At 48.3% G+C, this 16,070-nt stretch overlaps 1 protein-coding gene across 11 annotated transcripts in view; it reads right to left on the bottom strand.

Moving 5' to 3' along the window:
* Positions 1-16,070, bottom strand: part of LPP (LIM domain containing preferred translocation partner in lipoma) — a 317,139-nt gene that overhangs the window by 252,077 nt on the left and 48,992 nt on the right. For 10 of the 11 annotated variants that reach the window (XM_084292045.1, XM_084292042.1, XM_084292043.1 and 7 more), the window contains one exon: positions 3,343-3,442. The gene's annotated coding sequence lies outside the window, so the exon portion shown is untranslated. Of the gene's footprint in view, positions 1-3,342; positions 3,443-15,703; positions 15,838-16,070 lie in introns of those variants that run through there. The other variant, XM_084292037.1, reaches the window with a different exon arrangement.

Below are 16,070 nucleotides of genomic sequence, written 5' to 3' on the forward strand. Positions count from 1 at the left end.
TTGCTCTGCCACGCTCCATGGCCTCTTCTTCCCCTATTCCTAGCTTAACGGGCAAGGCAGGTGAGTCCAGCAAAGGGTTAAGTCAGTGTTATTTGCAGATTCTGGGGCTTTTGAATTTTAAGCTGGGAAGAAATGCTCATTTTTATTTTTGCTTCTAAATTTTTCAGCCGACTCTGACGAGGAACTGGCCCCATCTGTTTGGCTGCAAGTTACAGCATTGCAGAGTTGGACCCAGAACTGCTGGGCTGTCGTAGAGGATTTGTCACTAAGGTGCCACATGACTTTCCACAAGTCGCATTGCATCTTTGCACAGTTATTTCACCACCCAGTCTAAGCCTGCTTTCTCAATTCATGGCATAATTTCTTCAGGGAATGAGCCACCTTTCACCACATGTGCCTTTTTTTTTTTTCTTTTTCCCCCTTCCTTCCTTTTTTTTTTTTTTTGCCAAACCTACGGGTGAGATGCTCTCAGACCCAGCCTAAGGCTCCGTTGCTGTGCCTTCATGTGCTCATCTTTGAAAGGAGGAATAAAATAACCTCAAAATATCCACATGCTTCTAACATGAAGTGTATTTGCTTCCATGATCAGGCCCTATAAACAGAGCGTTTCGACACAGCGCACTGCTGTGGCTTTCAGACACTGCAGGTTAATGCTTAAATAACAGCCTGCTGCCTTGCAGCCTCACTCCTCCCGCTGCTCTCACCCAAAGAAGTTAATTCTGCTGACAGGACCGCAGAAACGTCGATAATACACCATTACACTTCCTGACAGACAAGCAAGGTTCTTGCCGCTGGATGCTGCCAGCCTCCTCCGAAGCAAACCTGAGGTAGGAGCCGTCTAGGAACTGCTTCGATGAATATTCACGATGGGGAAAACCCAAGCGGCTGCCCACCAAAACCTGCGATTCCCAAAGTGCTCTAAAAAATCACAGAGAGCTACCCACACTCCCTACTCACAATATGCTAGGACTTTAAGCCATGCCTGCAATGCACACCAGCCTACGCTCGGAGCAGGACGTTTGTTCTCAACTGCACGGAAGGAAACGGGACTGCTCTGTGGGACACGGAGCTCAAAGCAGTTCCACAAACCTCGTCTGCAGGTGGAGGCAAGGAGCATAGCATTAGGAAAAAAAAAAAAAGAAGAATTTTCAGTTGCAAAATCATCCCAATAAAGCTACGGAATTGACTGAGCTTGCACCTTGGAGAGCTGGGAGAGGCACCTCAGGGCTCCTCTGCCCCAGTTTTGCCCCAGCACGAGGTGCCAGACTCCAGATCTTCAGGTCCACCCAGCAAGTTCACCAGCTGCACAGCTGCCTTGTGCTGTGAGGCTGCAAGGCAACCACTCCCATAAAGGTGGCAAGACTCATCTCTGCCACGTTAGGTGAGTCTTGTCATTATTTTCAACCCTGCAGGGAAATCTAAATTGGACCTTGGCATATTGTTTTCTTTTGCTAAGCAGCGACGTTTGAATGTTAAGTCCGATCCTGACAGGCATATTTATGGAGTATTCCTTGCAAATAATCTTACCCTGACCAGTCCAAAAGGTTAGAATCATAAAAAATAACAGCAACAACAAGAATAAAAAAGAACAAGGCTGGAAAACCATCAGTGCCATCGGCACAACCCCTCAACTTATTAGCCGTCCTTGCAATAAGGTGAACTGCAAGGTCTTGGATGTATTTGATTGATTGAGATCAAAAGATCAGGGGGCACACAGTAAATTGTATCCTTCCATGAATGCATTTTGCTTTCAAGATTTGAGCAGGTAGTTGCACGAATTTTAAAGCTCAAGAGGAAAAAAAAGACATACAAAGGTGACTTCAGAGAAAAGCATCCCCTTACTTCTCTCTTGACAGCATCTGCATTTCTTAGAGCTATTTGAAAGTTTCTTCCACGATCCTGTACCACTGGGACACAACAGCTTATCTCCGCTGAACAGAAGATGCTAACAAACAATAAGACACTCATGTAACTCTAGGGGAGACACCAGTATTTGCTGACATTAAGAATGAAAGGCAAATGTTAGAGAAACCAAATGAATCCCAAAGTCCAAAAGGAGGCTGAAGAATTTCCCGTTCATTTTCAGGTGTCCTCAGACACAGAAGACGAATCTCACTGTCCTGCTCAGCTGCACAAGAAGATGAAGGACCCAAACTCTGCTCCTCTGGTGATGATCCCTCAGAGGTGCCAGGGCTGCCTGACCCCTGGCCAGGTTTGTCATCTGCAGCTCGTGGGGGAGCAAGGGAGAAGCGAGAGAACTAAAGGAGCAGCCATCCTTAGGACATAATTTCAACACCCAGCTGGTGAGCTAGCATTTCTAAACACAGAAAAAGCCTGCTGTGTTCACTGTCAAGACGGGACAAAGAAACACAATGGAGAACAGGAACAGAAGAACAAGAAAAGAAATATGAAACTGCCATCTCATCAGCCCTGGAAACAAAGAGGAAAAGCAATCATTTGGCTCCTCGGTATGTGTTCCATGCGTTATTTGTATTTTGCACAGTGTACCTCAATCTGTAGCATTGTCCTCTCACATCAGAGCAACACATATGAGACTACCCACCTGAAAGTAAGAGTAAAACCCTTAACAAGGATCACAGAAGAGACCCAAACTTGCAAGAACTTGCTACAAAGGAACAGGAATTGACACAACCTCCTGTTTCTATGGCAAGGTTAGATTACACACCAATAACCAAGGACCGAACTGCTTTTCCACCTCTTTGCACTTCACTCCAAAGGGACATCACCATTCAGTAACAAAGACGCTGAGCACAGCTATTGCCATAGATTCAAAGCTCATCATCAGACCAGGCAGCTCCTTCTGCACATTTTCTTTTTCCTTTCAATCTTCTGCACAGATAGCTTTCTACCTTTTAAGTTTTGAATAACGTCAAGATAAGAATTACACTTTCTCCAATTTCTAACATTCAACAGGTTAAAAGGACTCTCCAGATGTCATCTAGTCCATTTCCCCACCACACGGAAAGATTTGTTCTCCTAAAACACGTCTGATGGAGCTTTTCTAACTCATCCTTAAACCTTTCCAACAACTGAAACTCCACGAGCTCCTCAGGCAATCCATTCCAGTGCTCAGTTATTCTTAATGCGAGAGATCATTTACTAATGTCTCATCTAAATTTCTCCTGCCGCAACTTAAGCCTGTGATTTGTCTTATTTACAGTAAGTGGATTTACAGTTTGTTCCCTCTCTCCACAACAAGTTCGCTATTGTCAAAATTTACGAACTGAGGCACCCGTGTGGCTTGCCCTTTCTTTGCCATTCTGCTTCTGCTCAGAGCAGATTCGTAGTCTTGTGTCTCTGCATGTGTATTGCTTTCCTTACCCCGTGAGAAAAGGCAGCTAGGATATCACAAGGCTGCTTCAAGAGAAGACGCTCACATCCAAAGGCTGATTCATTCAGGCACACCCAATTATAAAGGACTCTGAAAAAAAAAAAAAAAAAAAAAAGAGGTTTGTTTTTAGGATGGTAGGCACAGGGTCCAGTAGTAAACCGACAGCTCTGAACTGCAACTTCTTCCACCCTATTATTTAGCATTCAAGCAGATCTTCAAAAGCAACATCAATGACTGCAGATACATCATATGCCACCACTCAAACTTAGCCACATTTTCTCTGACAGCCACCATAAGGGTTTGATAAATCTTTGTTCCAGGAAACAAAGTGCACCACTGCCTTTGCATAAAGTCCTGCCAAGCTAAAAGCAGTACCCCGTACACATCAAAATCAGATGGCTCTGACTCCAGCACTGTGACAGAGGACAAACCTGAATATTGCCACTGGTGGCTTTATTTTCAGCATCATTGAAACTAACAGGGGCAAAACTTCCCATCCACTCTGGGACTTGAGTGTGTGTAATTGTGGGATGGACCCAAAGGAGAGAAGTCAGATTCGATGAAATACTGAATAACTTTTGTGTTCACGACATATGTCCTACCTCTCCATCTTCTGGATGCTCTAGCTAGCAAAAAGAAATCTTTCTCCTGAACACAAGGGCTTAGTGATAAAGGAGGAAGAACAAAGAAAGGATTTACATGAGCAGCACTGGGAAACACAGGGTAAGAGTTCTGAATAGCAAGAATGTCCCAAATTTCAGGAGATAACAAGCAACAAGGGAAAGCAGGGATTTGCCTTCTTACGTTTGGGGGGTCTCAAAAAATGAGAGCCACATGGTAGCAACCAATTTGCCACAACTGTCCCATGGATCACTTTTTGCATCCCACCCAGCCTAAATTCCTCTCTCCCCTTAACAGGGGCTGCTCTGAGCCTCAAAGTGGGAACTTTTTTTTGGCCAAGATCCACTCCTTTTGCCATCTGCTGTGAAAACAAAGATGCCTGCTGCACATCTGGGGATCAGAGCGCCAATGCAACAACTCCGTGCCTTCTCTCTTGCCCATGCCACCCACCATCTATCCCTTTCACCACCATTCTTTGTCCATATCCAAATTTCCACTTGGAATTTTTTTTTCCTCAATCCTTTTCATCTGCCCTGGACTTTTGCTTCCCTTGATCATCTCTCTCTTACCAGTAGAGCACTTAGAGCAAGCCCCGCTGCTGTCAGCACAGGAAGGTGACACTCTCCTATTTAGCACAGATTTGATAACAGAAGTGGTGTTTCCAAGGATAAAGACAAATACCTGCAGCAATAACATCCCTACAACACACAGGAGCTGCAAAGAACCAGCAATAAATGCCTCCTACTGAAAATGAAGAGCTCAAAGTAACCTCAAAAATGTGCATGTCCAACCAATGAAAGAACTTAAGTACATGTCCGTCCTTAGGAATGCAAGTAGCTTTGGTGATTTCAACACGACCGTCTGTAGGATCAGATGCATTACCTCCCGACATACCAGTGAGAGCTATGGATGTTCAGCAAAGGATACAGGTGTGAGGAGTGCTTCCACCAAGAAAACAACCAGTTCCACGGCAGGATTGTGGCTGTTGAAACCCATGGAGTAGTACTGAATGGCAGCCCAGGATGGGGAGCCAAGAAGACTACCACACGCAATTGAAACTGCCAAGGGATTAAGCTAGACCAAATGTAATTACACAAACTGGAAGCTGGCCAGGGTACCGGCTGGTTTAAGAAAATTAAAAGAGGTGTTCAAAAGTTTCAGAGATAGAGTCCTTCTTCTGTTAATTATTTGGTGAGTCAGTCGCTGAAGTCTCGGTACTCTGGGAGGCTGTCTGAAAACGGGGGAAAAATGAGGCATAAACTTAAAAGGCATTAGAAGCGATTAGCAAAAGCCTTTGTTCTCCATGGCAATGCTCACTGCGCTGGTGCGCGAAAGCCTTTCATGTTCATGCTGAAAAGTGGCCTTAGTTCCTTTGATACTTCTGGGAGGAAGCGCTTAAGTTTACAAATATCCCGCTGTCAGAAGTTGCAGACAACAGTCGAGGAACTTCTGCGTGTCCCGGCCGGGTCGCGTCCAGCTCTCAGACAGGCAGCGTCCCTGCTGCAGGGACGAATGCAAACAAGGACGCAGGGAAGCTCATTTCGACCCAGAGGAAGGTTCACCCTACTTGCTAGGGATGTACAGAAGCCAGGCGGTGCAGAAAACCAGGTTGCAGCAACGTGGGGCAGTGGGCTCCTCACTATCTTGCAGCTTTTGGAAGATAGGGAGCGTGTAGGGTGGGCAATGGTAAGGAGACCAGAAAGGATGTTTCATGGTCAATATGATCCTCCTGAACAGTAAGATGGAAGTCACATAGATCATGGATTTTTTTTTTTCCGGATATTTATTTCTGTGCTGTTTGTACCAAAATGAAGAAACACAGAGACCACATCCAGAAGAGATGAGCACTGACTGACGTGCTCTGTTCAGTCTCTGAGGCTTGTACTACAACCATAAACAAAGCATGGGAGGTTTTTGGAGAAAAGAGAGTATAACTCTCAGTTTTGGCACCTGAAAGTAGTAGATGTAGTAAATGCCTCTGCTACCTCTGCATGTGAAATTCATCATTAGAGCTACACTCATTACTGTCTTTGAAGCAGTTGGATTTGACAGTAAAAGCAGCGTGGAATTGGAGATTAACCTCTTTGGGTGGTTTATTTGGTGAACTGTTCAGCTGATGCACATTAAATACACCGATTTTTTGACTGATGTGAAAATAAGGGAAAGATTAAATGGCAATCTCCCCCACAGGTGCCGTACACCACGCGTGTTGAGTGGCACGGTTCCCCCTGCAAGTGCTGGCAGCTGGACACACAGCCCAAGGCTCTGCATGATTAACTTCATGCATTTCCCCAAAAAAAACAAGCCAGAAAAAGGCAGGCGTTTCACAGCACAGAGCGGTGCAATTTGTGGGAATGGTCTACACACAGATGGACGCAGCAGCTCCGCTCCCTTTGTAAGGAACAGAAAAGGGTGGACAAGGCCAGGAGGGGACAAATGCTGCTGTGCACACCTTGTCCCAGCCCAGAGGCACCTCATCCTCCCTGCGGCAGCCCCACCAAGCAACACCTGAGCCACAAGCACGGGAAAAAGTCCCTCTGCTGTCTTGCAATGGGATGGAGAAGCCAGGGGCAAGCAACCGCAGGAAAAGCGCCGTCTTTGCTGGTCCTGTGCAAGCCAATATTCTTCCAAAACATCCAAGTGTAGGCAAACGGTCTTCAAGACAGCAAAACCACACATGGCCCCAATCCCTCATCTCTGGCAAAAGGGTTTTGTACTCAACGGGAACCGGCCACCAAGGGGACAAGATGACCAACGTGGCCAGAGAGTGCATGCGGAGGTCTCCCTGTGACCACAGCTGTAATTAACCAACCCCGCTAATGGCCTCTGGCGCCCGGTACGAAGCACGGGGAAATGGCACAGGAAGCACTAATGCCAGGCAGCGAAAGATGGAGTCGCGGCTGTTTCTCAAATAAGAAATTTTTGCCTAGATTACTTATTATTTAAAAAAAAAAAAAAAAAAGTTTCAGCATGCAGGGACATCCTGTTCGCTGTATTAAATTAAAGGGATGATTCAAGAGGGAACAGCTTTCAGGAGGCAGAGGGGGAAAATCAATTTCAGGTTGCTACGGACAACTGGGCTGGTTCCTGTAAGACTAAATCTGATTCAGCTCCGTGAACCTGACAGCGAAACATTCCCTGAAATACAACGCGCGCACGCTCCCTAAATAAATAAATACAATAAAACACACGCTCGTGTCACCTCCTGACTTCTGCCTGCTGAACTAAGGACGTGCTCGAGCCCGCTAATTGCAGCACGCCAGCCTGGAGCTCTGGCTCAGTGGTGACTTTTTGACTGCAAGTTCAACACCTACCGCTGCCTTACAGGGAGAGAGAGATTCGGGGGCAGGGTGGCATTTGGCAAAACAACCCAGAGCAGCAGAGCAGCCCAGAGCTGGCAGGGAAGTGGCTTTGCTCCTGCAGCCCCACAGCATCCTGCTGCATCGCAGCCGGTCCCGGGGCAGGACACCAGCACGTCGGGGGCAGAGCTGGACGCTGGGCTCCAAACCCCTGCTCAGAGGGGCTGGAGCAGAGGAGCTGAGGTACCTGCTTTTGCACCAGAAGCTGTTAAGCGACCAAATAAATCCATCTCGATCAATCCCTCCATCAAGACAACAGGAAATATTCCCATCCTACGGTACTATGAGTCTTAATTTTATGGAGCAGCTGATGTTTTTCCAATGCAAGGTACCATTAAAATACAGGATTTTATTAGCAAAATCAATGATGTGTGCTGAGACAGTCCCTCATGGCTTTTAAAAAACATCTATGAATAATTATAAAACTGATAGCGACAGAGAACATTGTGCAATTATTGCAGCTGTTTTACAGGATTCTCTAATAATGATGGCCCCTACTTCTGGTAAGACACCTTACGGCAGTACCACAAAAAAATATAAATAAGTAAAAAGCAACAGAAGCTCAGCATTCCCCTGCACTTAGAAGGTGCAAACATGTTGCCTGCTTTGTGTTTATTGAATATTTTTTTATATTTTTTATTTTTTTCCAGCAAGAAGAAAACATTCTGGAAAGCAAAACATCACAACACTTACGGAAATATTTACCAGTTGCCTGCCCGGTTCTCCTGCTCCACCAGTTCCAATGTGTTATTGCTTTAGAAACACAAGCCGGGGGGATTATTCACTTTCAAATTTAGCAGAAATGGAAGCAGCAAAGAAAGGCTGTGGCCCTGCAGCAGCCACAAAAGTCACGATGCTCCATAGCCACGCACACAGGTCAGGTTACCTACAGCACCTGAAAGCCCTCCGCAAGCAAACCAACCCCTGGGGACACTGGAGGAGAGTCCCAGGTATGGCAAAGGGCTCAACATTGCACTCACACGTGGGGCAGAGCCAAAAAATGACACCTGTCAGCCCTACTCCAAATGTTTCTGCTTTGCACCCATAGCTACACGTTTGCGAGAGCCCTGGGTACGCGCTGAGGGGAAAAAACATGAAGTCTCTTTACTCCACCTGGCTTTAAACAACCTCCGGATGTGTGTGGGGATGGCTGAGGGAAGAGTGGCAAGAATACTCAACAGATGTTTTCATTAGCATAAATTTGCCATTCATTCCTCTTTCTTCTACCATCACAAACTCCCCTATTATCCTCGCCGGATAATTTACAGTGCTTGTTGCAGAGCACAGGCTCTGAGAACAGAGACAGCACACACTTGGTAATGTACAAGTTCAAAGAGCTGAGCCACGCATGACCTGCCAGCAGCTTGTTGCTATTTTCTTGCATATATAAAAGAGCTTTGCCTTCCTGCAGCGCTGGAACTTGTCATCATGAAACACCCTCCTATTACAACATGGCCCAGAGGAGCTACTATTTTGGGTCCTAATAACGTGCTTGGTTTTACAGGAAAGCATGAAGGCAAGTAACATGGAATAACCCAGATGTCAGGCACAGAAACAGATGGGCTCCTCACAAAGCTCCGCAGATTGCCTCTGCTGAGCACTGTCACAGCCCATCCTCTAGCCGGGAAAGCACGGTGCCGAAGGCAGATGAAAGGAGCACGTGAAATGAAGCAGCAGCATCACCTCCACGAGGCCTGCGAAGAGACAACAGCGGGCTGCTTTCCAGGCAGCCTGAGCCCGAGGCAATAAAACATGACTCAGTCGTGAGGCTGTTCTTTCCCTGACCAGAAACACCTGCTGGCTAAGCGACACTCGCCCGGTTCTCCACCTGCTTGGCCCCACAAGATGCAAAAAGCATCCATGGGAAGATGCATGAGGCTGCAGGGGTCGCATCCGTGGTCTGGGGAAAGCTCTCACCAAGTGAGTGCATGTGGGGCTGGCTGGAGGAGTCTGCTAGCACGGCCACAGGCAGCACCGTGATTCACTCTGCTGTGGCTTCCCATCCCCAATTTGCCTTCCAAACAATCTAGGAAACCACAGCACCTGCGGTGGTGGCTCGGCGAGGAGCTGTCTGCGCACACGCTGAGTCAGTGGCAAGGCGGGGAGGTGATGGACTGGCCTGACCTTCCTCATTCACACTCACGAGAGGATGCAAAACCCAGGCGAAGAAACCAACGCTTCCGAACCCCAGGCACGTCTGGAGAAATCAGGAGCCTTGGTTAATGTGTGCAGGGCTGGTGCTTCATACCTTGAGGGCTGGGGTCGCAGCACAGCCCCAGAGCAGCTATCCGGTACCGCAGGGCGAAGCCAGGTTATGAATGAAGTCCCGGGATCGATTCCCTGATCTATCCTCTGCCTACCACTGACTGGAAGATGCTATTCAGGGAAAATATAATTTAAAGGCGGAGGCTAATGATGAATCAAGATTGATTTTTTTGGACAACCAGGACAAGAAAATAAATGCAATTGGAGTCTACCTGCTCGCAGCTTGCCAGGAGTCAGAGCCAGTTTCAGGACAACCTGGCTCCTCTCCCCTTCCTCGTTCCAGCCCTTTTCCCTGCTCTGTCCCCCACCAAAAAAAAAAAAAAAAAAAAAAAAAATAATAAAAAAAAAGAAAGAAAGCCCCTCGCAGAGGAGAAATGCACTTACACAAGACAGTCACTGTTCCCTGGAGCCAGCTCGATGCTGGCCCTGCTGAACAGTACAGGGTGACTCAATGGATGTGCAGAGGGCTCACTTTCTGGGGAAAAGCAAATTCCAAGAGTGCAGTTGCAAGGAATGCATTGTATGTCTGGTATTCACGCTGCGCTCCCTTTTCCTGTTCCTTTTTTTTGCCCTATAAGGAGCTGAGCACAGCCGGCTGGGCTGGGAGGGGGCAGCGCTGCGTGCTCAACGCCTCCCCACTTCCGACTTTGTTTGTCTTTACTGGAAACCCCATCGATCCATCGAGGAAAAAGGCTAGTGCACACACGGCGGGCTGTCAGCCTCAAACATCACGCTGCTGACACGCAGGACACAAAGAGGAGGAAAGCTGAACCACACCAGCCTAGCACGGGTTCCCTGTGAAGATGCATGCACATGTGCACATGCACGAGCAGTAATTTTCTTAATTATATTGTTGGGAAGGGGGGTGCTGACTTAAAAGCTAGGAACTATTGTGGCTACAATCCTAAAGGGCTGGTTCCCAGGCTAGCAGCGCTTCAGTTGTATCTGTGCTGGAAATAAAAGGCAGCCTGGCCTTCGGCACACGCAGCTGGGGCTGGGAGGGTTACGTGACCTCAGCACAGAGAAACTCGTCCTCTGTAACGCACACGGCTTGGAAACAGGAGCGTGGGGCTGTGCATTAGAGATGCAAATTGCTGGGAGTTTTTCTCAAGTCCTGACAACCTCCAAGTTAAAGTCCATTGCAGCAGCTTCAGCAACAGACTGGGATTTCCGCATCCAGGATGCAATTAAAATATTACAGTGTAAAAAAATAAAACCTTCTTGCCATTGCTGCTTCCTCGGTAATCAACCGCCTATTCCTGGGGGCACTCAGGATTTTGCAGAAGCAGAAAGGCAAAGACAGAGCCACTCCACCTCCGAAGGCAGGAAATCTTGGGTCCCAAATACCCAGGAAGAGTCTGCACCAACTCCCATTTCTCAGCACATGTCAGAATCAGAAGAGCTCTCATTTAACCCTGCAGAGGAAAGCAGTGACAACAACTGCAGAGACGGGGCCATGCTGGGCCCAGCGATGCCACGCCAGAACTGGCAAGGAAGAAGATGGGAAAACCTTGAAGAAATCAGCAGCTTGGCCCATTTCCCCCACCGTGTCTCGTCTTTGATCCTGGCTGGTTCTCGATGCCTTGAAGGATGATGCAAAACCTCCCTACCAGGCAGGTGTGCAGAACAAATGCTGTCTTATTCCAGTGCCCAAAAGATACAAGACTGACTAAGTCCTGAGGCAGGAGGTTCAATATTCTTTCCAATTTTATTTTCTTCTTTTGGTCATTAGCACTGAAGTTATTCTTTACGTGCACAAAAGCATCCAGGCCACCTTTGGATCTTACATCACCGGCCTCAAAAAGCCCCACAGAAAATTAAAGGTTAGGTGAGGGAGCTGCTTGGTTTGGGTTTGTTGTTGTTTGTTTTGTTTTTCTCACTCGTTTCAAAATTCTCATCTTTCCGTTTTGACTATCACACGCCTGCGTGTCGGGACAAGGAGCACAGACCGACCAAGGCTGCCTTCCCACACCTCTGCTTACAAACTTCTCACTCTGTGCTTTGAAGAGGATGATCCCAGCGCTTTCAGTCCCTCTCCAAACACATTTAGAGGGCAGGACACCCTCACCATCCAAAATATCTGTCCCGTGCTGAGTTGCCTGCACCGGGGAAGGGACTGGGCAGCAGCCAGGAACCTCTTCACCCAGTTCTGCTGCTCATGGATTCATTACATCAAAATCCATAATGGTTTACCTGCAGCCCGCTGTATTCAAATGGAGCCAAGGATGCTCAGAAGCACCCAGTGGAGGCTCTGGGATGAAGACACACGGCTGAAGCTCCTCTGGGGGAGGGGAAGGTTTCTAGCCTCATTAATAACAGCCTGAAATTAAAAGCAGAGCTTGTAGTACAGCTGTGATTCCAGCTACCCCGCTGCTTGTGTTAACAGTGCGGCTTTATTATGGTCAGGGATTAAAACCAGCTCCAACAATTAAAAGAAAAGAAAGAAAAAAAAAAAAAGAGAGATGGAAAGAAAAAGAACCACCAGCACCAAAAATCAGCAAAACACGAAATTCCTGTGGGCTGGAACGATTAGCAAAACAAAGTTGCGTGCCGCGAGGAGCAAGAGTGAAGGCTTCCTCCCCCGCTGCCCCGCAGCCCCCTTCCCCCTTTGGGCAGCCACCCGGCGGTGCCCTGCGAGGCCACCACGAGCCACTGCCACCCATCCCTGCAGGATGTCACCTCCTGCCCCCAGGCAGGCACCCCGCTGGCACGGCGCTCCCACTGTCCAAATGCTGCGGGGTTAAAGGCAGAAAGGGAAAGGTCTCGCAGGCGGTGCCAAACGTGCCTGCAACTTCTCAGGAGCCACCAGCGCTGCCGGAGCAGCAAGCGTTTAAGCATCTCCTCGGACAGACTTGTCTCAGAGTTGATGCAATGCTGATCTCCAGCAGCCGAGGATTTGTCCCCTCTTGCTCTGAAGTGAGGGGCTCGGCTGCTGTCGTTTGGAGCAGATCCAGGGTAAAGCTGTGACAAGGCTGCCTGTGTCGGCTTGGTTTTAAACAACCGGGAGTTGAGAGTGGGGAAAAAGCAGGCTTAAGCATCTTGAAGCGAACAGAATACGAAGCCAGTGGGAAGTTGTGCTAGGAAAAGGACGAATTAGCCTTCCCTCAGTTTGTCACTAGTTGCTACTTTCACCTATTTATTTAAGGGTGACCCCAAAACCGCAAGTGATCGAACACCTGTATTTCTTCACTTGTCATTCAAAGCTGATGGGAAATATTGCTAAATGGGAGAGAAAATCCTTTCCTCCTACGCCAGCCCAGAGCAGGGAAGCCTCAGTTTGCTGTGTCTTCATATGCGAGTCAATGCCTTTAAGGGCTTGGTCAACACTGGAGAGAAAGGAGGCTCACATCTCAGCTTTTTGTAAATTAAAAGCAATAAATTCATGAGAAAGAGACCTCCCTGCACCTCAAGACGCACAGCAGGACCTGCTGCTCCCCTCTGGTTATGGTGGGCACAGAAGCAGGAGGACCAAAGGCAGCAAGGAAGAGATGATCATTTATCCTTTGTTTTACCATTTTTTGTTGTCATTACCACCAAAACTGCCATGGTTTTACTTTGACACCTTTCGTCTCCATCAGGACAGAATAAAACCAAGGGCGATGTTTCCAGTGAAATCACCAACATACAGTGCGAAGCTACTGAAGACCACAAGTTCCTTATGGACCAAAAACCTCACACAGGAGGCTCACACGTGCTTTCCCTCAACAGTGCTTCTCCTGCCTGCCCTCACAGGTTTGTCACCCAGTTGCCCAGGAGTTCAGGATTTCTTTTACCTCTTTTATTGTCGTTGCTTTTGATTTTCAACACTAGAAAGTGCTAAAGAGTCTGCTTTGCATGGAAAAGCAAAGAAGAGAGAAATGTGGCAACCCCCTGGGCACCCCTGCACTCCTGCAGAGCCTGAGGAGGTCGCTTGGGTGTGCAGAGAAGGGGTCCCTGCTGGATCCCTGCAGAAGTGGCACTTGCTGACAAACCAGGCACTGAGTAGAGGTGACAGCAGACACCACGCAGTGCACAGGGTGGGCACTGATGAATTCAGAGCTCCCCCCCCCCAGCACCATGACTGTGGGATGGCACACAGCCTCTGCGTTGCTTCTGGAGGCAGAACGGTAAATTCAGGTGAGGTTTTGCTGCTGTAATGAAGGATGATGATGCTTGAACCGAACAGAGAGGATCGGTTATATGACAATGCATGTGCCTGGGCAGCTGTTCTCAAAAGCATGCCAAGAACATTTTACACCAGTTAAGTTCAGAAGCTCTAAGCCGGGCTGTGCAAACCCTTTAAAATTCCCTTCCCTGTAGGGCTACAAAGTGCTTCAATAGAATTGCACTTAAAGCCGTGTCTGCAAAAATATCACAGCTAAGGTGGCAAGTCCCCAGCAACCACACAGCTGTCTGCACCACGTCCAGGGCTGGTGTGATAGCGTAAGAAACCCAAAACCTCCTTTCTTTTTCCCAGCAGAAGTCTCCAGCGCTTTGAAAGCATTTAAACTAAAACTAATAAACCCCACGACACACTTTCCTTCTCAGACACCAGAGCACTTTCTAAATACCAAGGTGACTGCAACCAAAAGTCACTGTGGCTTAGCAAATTGGGGTGAATTGACTTCCCGGTGGTTTCAGCTGAAGCGCTTTGCCTCACGCTTGCAGCAGGGGCTGGGAGCGCACGCAGTTGTTGCACCGCTGAGCTGTGGTGGTGCACCACCTCCCTGCAGCATCCCCACTTTGCAAACGGGAAAAACGGGACAAGAAACTACACAGGAAAAAGAAAAACCATCAACGATGACCCCCACACGCAACCCAAGAGATGAAGTTGGAAGCTGTGCCCTGAACAGGGCACGTGGCAGGGCTGGCATGAAAGCTCAAGAGCTCTGCTGAGGGAGGAGAGCTTGTGGTGGGCTGGAAAAGGGAGCAAGGATGAGCAATAATTGGCCCCCACACGGCTCAGCTAGTCCCAGGAAAGTTTCAGACTACTGCAATCGGCCACGCTTTCCATCAGACCATTGGTACCCCGTGCCAGAGGCAGAAATATCAGGGTGCCACCCAGCTACCCGTGAACAGGAGGTGGAGCCCATGGCGTGTCTCATCTAGAAACGGCCAAGATGTGCTGCACAGGCATTTGCACTTGGATGATTCAGATCCTGCCCTTACAAAACAGATGCTACAATCTCCTTCTTACACCGAGAAATTGCCTTGAGAAAGATTTCCTCTCTTGCCCCAGGATTCATCAACTCCTTACATCACAGACTGGTGGATGTAAGCGATGTCCAACCCTGCACAGACTGGTGGGGATCAATGCAAGGGATGGCACCAGAGCTGCTCCTTCCCTCAAGGACCTGCACCGTCAGCACCAGGGGAAGAATTACACTCAGCGCTGCCTTCCCTTAGAAACTGCACCAACAAACATCTGAGCAAAATCAGCATGGACCATACACATATATTCCTCATTTCTCCCCCAAATTTATTCAGTCCAAACCCACCCCTCCCTCATCTCCTCTGACACGGGGACCCCTGAACGCATGAGCTTGTTTTCTCCATTAACGCTGAGGTGCTGCTGACACGCTGAGGAGGAAGGTGATCCAGTGAAATTACCAGTTATAGCTCAGGGTGGAAACCAACACTGCGACCAGTGGCCCTCGTGATCTTAAACAGCTCCAGAACTGGCTTGATAGTGTTAGTACAATTTACGAGGTTAAACAAGTGAATATATCGATCCCTCCAAGGACGTAAAACTTTGTACCTAAACAATGGAAGAAAACATTCAATACAGATGTCATAACGCGCCTACAATAAACTATTACTGCATTTCCAGGGAAAGAGACTCGGGCACCTATAGCAGTACGGGGTTGTCAAACAGATAAAGCACCACAGCCAAGGAAAGCACTCAGCTCTGCCCCCATCTTCCAGCCCATCGCACAAATGCGTGCCCCCCAGCTACCCAACTCTTTTCTTCACTAAATGGCAAACCAACAGCCCTTCTACGGTGAAACCTCAAGCTTTGTTTTCCTTTCCCACTTCTGGGTGCGCTGGCCAGGAGGAGCTAAGGGGACCTGTGATTTGGTGCTTCTCAGAGACCTGGCAGTCCCAGGCAGCACCTCAGGGCTGGTACCTCTGGGCGAGGAAAACCCCGAGTTGTGTCCTTCTCCTGTCCAAGTGCCACTTAACATGGGCTTGAGTCATTAGCCAAGGATGTTCCTCGGGAAAGGGGGTCACCAGGCACCTCTACACGAGCAAACACCTTCCTCAGAGCGACCTGAAGCTGCAAGGTCTTGTTTGGGCCAACACTGGCGAGGGAATATGATCAGAAAAGCACCTAACGTCACCGCCGCTCTTGGCAAGGGAGGATTTACTACTGTGAGGACTAGAAAGAGGATCTGCCTGGTCTGGAGGCCAGAGGTCCACAAGGCAAGCCAAAAAGTAACTCGTTCCCTTTCCTAACAAACTGTGTTTTCAGCTGGAAGTCGCTTGGCAGCTTT

Source organism: Netta rufina (assembly GCF_964035555.1).
Source record: "Netta rufina genome assembly, chromosome: 9".
Classification (NCBI taxonomy): Eukaryota; Metazoa; Chordata; class Aves; order Anseriformes; family Anatidae; genus Netta; species Netta rufina.